The sequence below is a fragment of the Cupressus sempervirens genome, chromosome 11 (genome assembly GCF_028749045.1).
Source record: "Cupressus sempervirens isolate cs-2001-9-10 chromosome 11, ASM2874904v1, whole genome shotgun sequence".
NCBI classification, from domain to species: Eukaryota; Viridiplantae; Streptophyta; class Pinopsida; order Cupressales; family Cupressaceae; genus Cupressus; species Cupressus sempervirens.
In genome coordinates, this window is record NC_143128.1 from 335,732,892 (window position 1) to 335,743,305 (window position 10,414).

The window sequence follows — 10,414 nt, forward strand, 5'->3', positions numbered from 1 at the left end:
TAAATATGTAGTGTTAACAAAGTTCACTTGGTTAACACAGGAAAATCACTTTGAGCTAATATCTACCGAGTAGGGTCAGCTAACGAAGGATTTTCTTGTTTTGACATATAGAGTTCAATTTAATTGTTTGTTGGTTCTAGCCAACTAAGGAAATGAATGGTAATTATTCTAAGTTGTATTCAAGTTGACTTGACAATGTGTAAGATATAAATATAAGGTCAAGTTGAGGATTGCATGTGTCAAAAATAATTGAAGATGTGATGATGCATAGAGGAAGCAAATTAGAAGGACAACATATCCTTGTTGAGATGCAAAGATACATTCGATCAAGAAGGATCAAGTATACAAGCCAGAATTGAGATCCGTAATCAACAATTTAGTTGTATAAGAAATTAGGTCATCTCATTGTTACTCTCTAACCATTATAGCAATGATCTAAATCTCTTAACAGAGTTGGCTTAACAACTATTTGTAAATCCTCTAACAAAGTGGCATTTCTATTGAATTATCTAAATACCTCTAACAAGGCCACTCCTAATAGGGTGATTAAACCCTCCAACAGGGTCACACCTAACAATGTGTTTTCTAACCTTTAACAGGGTTGGCTCCTAACAGGGCTTACTTTAGAAGAGTGAAAATCAGTGTCTAGTTGCAATTGGTGGTTTTTCCCAAATTGGGTTTCCACGTTAAAATCTTGTGTTCATGATACTTCTTTTATGTGTTTACAACTAAGTTAAAGTAACATCAATCATAGATAATATCTTAATATTTTCATGTTAGGAATTTATTGAGTTATTTCAGTGTTTACCGAGTTACAGTATCTGTTAGTTCAAACTGAGTGCCTATGTATTTGCCGAGTTACAACAGAGTTTAGTTTACATAGAGTTTTGATTTGTATTAACATTTAAGGGATCTGGGATTTATTTTTGTAGTAACTAATTCACCCCTCCCCTCTTAGTTACTCCTCTTATATTTCCAATAGATACATACTAGTGTATGCCCCTTTTATATCTGTATAATATAGGACTTTAGTCCTGGGAAAGAATAAAGGTTTTCTTTCTCCATTCTTTCCTACGAGTGCCTATTTGAATAGATTAATCTATAACTTCTTATTTATTCATCTAATATAATACAAAGGCTTCAGTCATTTATTGCTAAAAAAAATAAAAAAATCTGTAGAATGTTCTTGCTTCATTCTAAAAGCTTCTTCTAATAGTTCTAGTGTATTCCTTTTCAAAGGAAGAAGAAAAACCCCCAAATTTATAGTCATGCAACAACCATATAAGATGGTGGTCATTGGCTTTCAATCTAATTGCTAGATCAATCCAAGCAATTATTGATGGTAGAGGTGTTAAACACAACAATTGACTCTGAGTCACCTTCAAGTCAAACCATGGAAAAAATTCAATCTATCACTTTTTTGACATTCTACAATCCTTCTTTGATTCTAATTTTCTTCCACTTTGGTAGTGATCTCAAATAGCTAGCAATAATATTGTCACAATGATCCTTTCTAGATATCTGTCATCTCTTCTAGATTTTGATGTTGGGAATTTTAATGAAAGACTGCCAAAAACCCTAATGAACTTCATTCTCCATAGGGTCATCTATGAGTATATGTTGCAATCAGCAAGTGGTTGTAATGTTTTCTAGCACCCCTTCTTTCTTAGTCTCTTTTTATATTTGATTCTCCATATATCTTTCAACAACCTATTACCAATTGATGTATCTCATTTATCTTCAACAATATTTAATAATTTCTCTTTCCAACAACAACAAAAAACTATGATTTCCTTGGAAATTACATTGGATGGTGATTTTGAGAATTTTGTATAGTTTCTTCTCAAAATCTCTCGATCTTCTTGGTTAACATGCCTACCTTCTAAGACTCCTATTATAGTAGATACAACCCTAAGTTTTAAATTTTTTTGATGAAAACAATGAAGAATAATTTTTTTTCTTGATAGGACATGGTCATTAGATAACATGATGGTGGCACATCACTCGTTCATGGTAGAGAGCTAGGGCTAGACGTCATGACATCTGAAGCAAATACACTCCCGATGTTAATCAATGTGTTCTTCATCCAAAAGGTTTGACAAATAGGGATAGGTCAAAAAATGGTGTAGGCTCTAGTGCAAAGGCAATATCTATGAAGATTTCATCATGAACATTCGAGAAGCTAGTTTAATTAATTAGCTAATAAATAAAAAGCTCAATGGTACCCACTTTGTCACCATGATGTGTTAGTTGACACAATAAAAAAAGGTCAAACCTTCTATAGGTTTTAAATTTTGGCCATAATGGGTACATTTTAAAACCACTTATGGAAGACATCACACATTCCCTAAAAACTCTAGGGTGCAAATCTAATCCAAAGAGCTTGGAATCCATTAATTTTTACAAATAAAAATATTCAAACTTTATATTTCTATATATTAATTTACAATTGTAATAGTTCCTAAATATAATTAGTAATTTACATGTGATAAAAGTTATAGTTTAAGAGTATGCACATAATCTTGGCCTTATCTGATTGGTTAAACTATAAAATCAATATTTGATGTTTAAATTTGTGTTATTGTAATTTATCAAATCTACCTCAAGTTCCATTTGAGCTCCTATTTTATCATGTATACATGTTAAATGATAAATGACAATTAAATCATTTAACATGCACAAATAATAAAAATTCATATGCAAAAAATATAGTAATTCACACCCTCTTCATAGCTGAACTTGAAGCAATTTTATGTGCTAAATTTTAATAAACTTAGAGTATTCATAGTTAAAAGTGGAAAAAACTAAAATCCTAAATTTACTTATCATTTTGAATTTTTCACTTTTCTAGAAATTTCATCGCTTTGAGAAACTCTGGAATTCACTCAAATATAGGTTTCAAATAACTGGTGACTCTGTAAACTCTATGAAAATTCTGTCCATTCTATCTATGAGCCTTTGGATTTTTGCCTTGAAGATTTGTGAAAGATAATGAACACCATTGTACTTAGACCTTCATTTTAGAGGTATGAGGATTTTTGTGCATTTCTTACTACTAACTTGCGAATATTTTACATAGAATTTGTCTTACTTTCTTGTCGTTGTTACAGTGAAAGAGAATGAAGGTTAGATTTTTTTTGTTTGATGTAAATACTATGTTTTTCCATAGTTTTCCTAATTTTATCTAATAGGGAATTATAACATGACTCTTTATTCATAGAGTTCATATTATCATTGTGTGAGTTTTCCTTTGTGGCTTCTAAAATAAGCCTTTTTCTCTATATTGTTGTAAATGGGGTTCATGTTCTTTTAGATACTCATTGAAAATATTTTCTTCCTTTGTGATATGCTGACCATGAGGGTCTCTATTGTTCTATGAAAATCATGAAATTGTGTGATGGCATTTTAGTGTGTTAGGATCCATTTGTAGATGTAACCTTAGTTCCTTTCTCTTCATACCTATTGAATTTTGTGACTTCCATTCTAATTTTCATCTCTTACTATTGTAAGCATAAAATTTGGTGTAGAGTCATAGCTCTATATAATATGATAAGTTGATCTAATTAAATTTATGCCTCCTTCTATCACAACACCATGGGTTCTGCTCTTCATATGAAGGAATTTGAGATAAATCTAATGCAATAATCATGATTACCCATTTTATATATCACACTTATCAAAGCATCAAATAAATGACATAAATAGTCATTTACTTCTTTATGTTGGGAGCTTGTATTTTTCTGTATGACAACTATAACTATATATTAAGATGTTTGCATACTTCTGAAATGATAAGTTGCTTTTGTCTTATGATTGTTGAGATAAATAAGCTTCGACTTTTTGATATATACTTATGACTTGTTGTGAATTTTGAGGATTTTTTTTAAAAATATATGTGGCATTCAATTTTGGTAATTTTAAAGCATGATGTCCAACTTTAAGAATACAAACCTTTAATTTTTACATGATATTTTGTAAGTAGTCAAATAAATACAACGATGCTACTGACTGATATGAAATCGTGACATTTTGTTGGAAATATTCATGACTATGCTAGGTTACTGAGAGGGGAGGATTGAATCAGTAACCTTAAAAACTTTACCAAATTTAGATTTTAATTGCAATAATCTAATTATCATTTAATTCATTAAATTAGATCTAATTGCATGCATGAGAAATTGAAAGCATAAAACATTCATAACACGTGAACAAAATAATTTGGTGACCTAGAAACCTTCCAAATAGAAAGTAAAACTAGGGTGGGGATGATACCCACAAAACTTCAATACTGCATCATAAAGTTGGTCTATTAAGGCTTACAATGATCACTTCTGATGATCTACCCTGTTAGGAGCAATTAGGACTACTAGGTCCACCTTGTTAGAGGTTTTACAAACACACAATTAAGTATGCACTAGGTAAAGAGATTTTAGAAAAGACTGTTAAGTCTACCTTGTTAAAGGATTTGGACTGGTTCACCTATTAGGATGAAACAGTAGATCTCTAAGCATGCCTCTATTTCACATTACTAACTCTTTCATACTACTTTATATATGATACAATACATTACATATATATCAATCTAATTTAGAAAATACAAAGTTGGCCAATATACAAGTTAACACCAATATTACAAGGTTAGCCCATAGATACTTGGGTTCTGAAGACTGACTTGGTGAAGTTTTGATACTCAACATCCACTATCACTACTTAACATCGTCATGCACTCGATAGAAGTAGAAGCTCAGTCCATACTAATCACTTCAATGTAGTCTTGAATTTGGTCTGCATTGGTGACTCGGTAGATACTATGTAACTTGGTAGAAACTGAATTACTCGTTTACCATGACTGCACTTGGTAAACACTAATCATCACATAACTTGGTTAACACTAACTTTGCTTCACATGAACTACTAGATTGGTAGAAACTACAAAGCTTGGTAACCACTGAAATGCTTGGGTTGAACTGCTGGACTTCACACTACTTGATTCTACTCGGTTTGAACTATTCTACTTCACACTAACTAAATTCCCTTGGTAACCACTAAAATGCTTGATAGGAACTGTAGAGCTCAGTGGCTACTGAATTACATGGCAAACACTATGGACTATTCAATAAGCTTGGTAGCCATATAGAATTTGAATAAGTGTTGTCACTAATAACAAACTTGACTGAATGTCAACAATCTTCCCCTGCGGCATTAGTGACAAAAACACTTATCAACCAAAACATATATACATCACAGTGTGGTATTGGCTCCGTATAGTATACTATTTTCTTGAGATTTTTTAAAATTTGTCTTTGTAAGTATATACAATATACTATATTTGGAAATTCTCTGCTATATACACTTTTCTTTCCTTTGCATGATTCTCCCCCATACAATATACATAGTATCTCACTATACATAATAAATGTCTCTCCCCTTATATAGAATACTAAGTGTCTCTCCCCCTTTTTGACAATAATGCCAAAGATTTATTCAAAACTTATTTACATGAAGACACCAATATAAGAAAGAAAATTAGAATGTACCTTGAGAATAAGTGCTAAAGTCTTATCCCAATTTTCTTTCAAAACTTTGCACGTATGTAGAGCAATTTGCACTTATGTAGAGAGTTCTATCATGTAATCTGCAATGGAGAAGTTGTTGTCATGGATCAATGTTTTGGAATAAGCAGTATGCTTCTACATTGTATCCATGATGGGAAGGATCATATTCTGAATATCTATCAATGTAGACCAGATCCTTGCTTCTTCTATCAACAACTCTGCCTGGATATCTAACAAGAATCTGATTTTCATATGATGTGCAGAGCTTGAACTAGGGCCAAGTTGCAACTACTGTGCACTAACCTTCAGATCTTCATCAATATTTATTAATTTTCTCTTTATTTCCTTTGTGAACTTGGTAACATTACAGTACTTTCCAAAAAGTGATTTTACATTTGTACAAGAGGTTTCAAGACTGGTCAAAATTGAGGAAAGCTCCACTAGCTGAATGGCAATTTGTTGAGCAATGTGATCAAGCACTTTATTGTCAAATTTCTTTTTTTCTTTCTCAATCAATTTGTCTTGATTACTAGAGTCCTCATTAAACCTCTAGACTACCTCTTCTAATTGAAATAGAATGTGTTGAAAAGTGTCAACTTCAACACCTATCACCTCAGTCAAAATATTCTTGGCATCATCACTAATTTTGTATTCTCTGTCTCTCTCCTCTCTCAATTTCTTTTGTTTTGCCTTATTTTGGAGGAGTTGACCAGTTATATGCATTTGATTTGTAGTGATATTATCTAAATCCCATTTGGGAATCTCAATCTCCTCATCTAGGTCTATATCCTCCTATATCTCCTTTCCTCTACTCAAAAATCTTGTACTCGGTTGAACCTTGGGTTCAACTATCTTTGTACTTAATGCCTTTAAATTTGGAATGGAAATAATTGTAGAGATAGTAGGACTAGGAGTGAAAATTGATATAGTACCAATAGATGGAATACTGATTGGAATGCTTGATGAATCCAAAATTGAAGTACTTACAGAAGTATTCAAAACTATAGTAGACAAATCTGTAGAATCCAAAATTGTAGAACTCAAAACTGAAGTACTTACTGCTGAAGAGCTCAAAATTGTGGAAGCCACTATACTCATTGCTGATGATGTTGACTTAGGAGCTAAAGAAGATGGAGGCTACAACTCGATAGATGAAGTGCTAGACAATTCTATCAGTGATGTGCTGAGCTGTGAGGGAGTGAAGAGTGATTGGACATTTGATGTGTCTGCTGTGGTCACAATCAAACTTGTTGAAGCTATCTCTGAACTTAATGATTCTACAAGTTTAGTTGGAGAGTGAGGAAGTGAGGCAATGACTGCGACTGCTATCTTCATAGGATTAGTGTCCTCATCATCTTCTTTATCTTCCTCGGTAGCTTCTTCCTCTTTGTCTTCTTCAACTTCTTCATTGTCAAAATGTGTTGGCTCAGTGTATGTTGCTTCTTCCTCATCATCACTGTCATCATCATTGACTTCTACTGGGAAGTCACTTTGTTTATGGAAGTGATAAACATTCTTCCACATACTTGTGGCATTCTTGACCACATGCTCTATATCCTTTATCAAAATTAATCAACTGTTGAATCTAAGAGTCATCTTATCTTCATTTTTCTTTATGGACTCTTTTACCTCAACATCTGTGATGCTTGGTAGCAACTGCCTCAGGGTTTGTGCATAGATATATTTATCTGTTTGCATAGAAAAGTTCCATCTTAGCTTTATTTTCTCTAATAATTCATTAGAGATCAAGGAGGCTATCTAATCAGGGGAATACTTCCATTTTCCCATCTTGGTTAGTACCAATTTTCAACCTGTTTCTTCTCAGCCTCTATCCTAGTTTTATACTAAAATGATTTGAAGTTAATTATGCTAGCACCTTCTTCCAATTGTTTCAATCTTTCTTTGAAGGTGGGAGGAGGTTTTCTAAAGACAACTACACTACCTTTTGTTAGTGTAGTTTTTTTTTTTTTTTTCCTCTTTTGCGAAGTTTTTCCTACACTTTTAATAATCTCGCTTAGGTTAATAAAGCATGTCTTATTAGGTGAATGGTTGTGAGGTGTCACCTTCCTACATGTGAGCATCCATTAGCTATCTTGGGAAGATACTTTTCTATCTTTAGTCTGATAGATGGTTGCTCCTCATTGGTTGGTGTTCCCACCTCCTCCCTCTTCCTAGCCTATATAAGCATGCTACCTGGCTTGTATTTGAATCTCTGGTTTTTGCATCCTCTTAATGCTATTTTGCTTCCAACATTTGCATTACTCTCTTGGAGACTAACTCTATGATGCTATTTTGATTTTGTATCATTTGCATTCATAGTTTAGATATTTATTCTTTGCACTAGTTTTCTGGGTTATTAATCTTATCAGATTCTAACATGGTATCAGAGCTTTTCTATGTGCAAGAGTAGATTTTAGTTTCCTTATTTGAGAGAATGGGGGGGGGGGGGGGGGGGGGGGGGGCACAAATAAACTTTATTGTAGTTTTTTGAAAAATGAAGTATGCTCTTCTCTTGCATCTTTGGATGATCTTGAGAATCAGAAAAGTTTTGACAAAAACGGTTTTTCTCTGGGGTTTCAATCTCAAATCTGACAACCAACTTGCACATTTGGAGTTTTCAATTAGTTTTACAGGTTCTAGCATGCCATTGATGGACTTAGGAAGTTGATCCAACATTTGCATATCATATTCTGGTTGCTGGGGTCATTTTTTGATTTTTGGAGCCATTTTTTACTGTTAAAGGTGTCTGATTTACACTACAACAACATCTTTTGTACATCAACAAGAAAAACGCTTTTTGGGTTTTGTTTGTAGCCTCGAAAAACCATTTGGGTATCTTTTAGATTTTGCATGGAAGCTGTATATTTTTCAAAATTGAGCATGAAAGGCTACAGCCATACCCCTCTCCGTTGGCAGTCACAGATTTGAACGCAGTTTTCAAATGTCTCGTTCTTGCTCATACAGACTCTAATTTTGATGATTCTTATTATGAACTTGGCTTTTTTTTGGTGCTCTATCCACTAGTGGAGTTGTTTTTTGATTTTCATGCATGAATTTTTCAGAAATTGCAAATTCTCAGCCGTGACTATGCACAGTTCTCATTTTGGAAACTTCGGAGGATCATAACTTTCTCATACAACCTCGTATCGAGGCGATTCTTTTTTTGAAAGTGCATGATTTTTTGAGTAGATCGTAGTGGTGCTATTTGTTTCCTTGATTATTGTGCCCAAGTTTCACTTTTAGCATATGCTCTTCATGAGGAGGCCCTGTCGATTTTTCTTCCGTAACTTGAGGATACAGACATATTTTTTCGATCCAAAAAATGTGTCGGAAAGCTGGTTCTAAGACAAAAATGATGGTACCAGTTTTTTTTATTTTTGCTACAGTTTGATTTCCTATTTTGGTAGTCAAAACTAGATGTTCTATTTTATCTTCCGGGAGCCATATCTCGCTCATTCAGACTCTTTTCTGGGCTCACTAGATATCGTTGGAAAGCTGGTTCTATGAGTTATTTAGTTGCATAGGTCTTTTATCTAGATTCTACTCCAGGTTCTTTCTCCTTCGAGTTTTGCACTTTCGCACTCTGGCAGATTACTTGGATTCTACAAGTCCTGAAATCTCTTCTTCTGTTCTTTTGGCTCACTCTTCTTTCTGACTTCTGAGCATTGTATGCTTCTATTCTATTGCATTCCTTTTTCTGTAAATCCATTGAGATAAAGTGCCTACTTTTGCATATCTGGGATCTTGTACACCTTGTGTTTGTTTGTACTCGCACTTAGTTATAAAGTGCCATGGGGGGTCATGATGTTTTGCCATTTTGTGCTCATCCACCTTTTTCAAGTGAATTTTTCTTCCATGACATTAGCCCATGCAGTGTGTCGATGACACCGCCCTTTATCCTGTGCTTGTACTTCTATTGCACTATTGGTGTTCCTGATTCTTCTTCTTGCAGATGTTTTTGGCATTGCATTTCAGTGTTCTTGTCACCCCTCTCCCTGTTCAACATTATGGGGGGGTTCACCTGTTGGCTCTATTGCTTCTTTGGTTCGGTTGAGTGATCTACATATTCAATTTTTGTTCCTATGTACTAGGCGGATGCAGTGGCTAGGAACCTATGCATTTCAGTGAGATAGTTCATCTACTATATAGACACTCATTCATTCCTACCTTTGGAGGTCACCTCTTCAATTGATTAGCTCTTCAGACTTTATCTTCTCTACCTAGTCATGCACTATTTCAATGGGGGTTCCAGCAGTTTCTTCTGACAGTGTTTGCAGCTTCATGCTTCAGAGATGCTTCATGCTCTTTTTTGTTCCTCTCTTTGGGACATTTCCTAGATTAGAGGCTTAGTTTCCTTCATCTAGTTCTTTTTCTTGTATTGGGTACCTGATCAGGCTTAGTTTCCTTCATCTAGTGCTTTCATAGCTTTTCTAGGTTAGCATCCACCTAAGCTTCGCTTATGGGGGGGTGTTAGTGTAGTTTTTTTTTTTTTCCTATTTTGCTAGGTTTTTCCTACACTTTTAATAATCTCGCTTAGGTTGATAAAGCATGTCTTATTAGGTGAATGGTTGTGAGGTGTCACCTTCCTACATGTGAGCATCCATTAGCTATCTTGGGAAGATACTTTGCTATCTTGGGAAGATACTTTGCTATCTTTAGTCCAATAGATGGTTGCTCCTCATTGGTTGGTGTTGCCACCTCCTCCCTCTTCCTAGCCTATATAAGCATGGTACCTAGCTTGTATTTGAATATCTGGTTTTTGCATCCTCTTAATGCTATTTTGCTTCCAGCATTTGCATTACTCTCTTGGAGACTAACTCTATGATGCTATTTTTATTTTGTATCATTTGCATTCATAG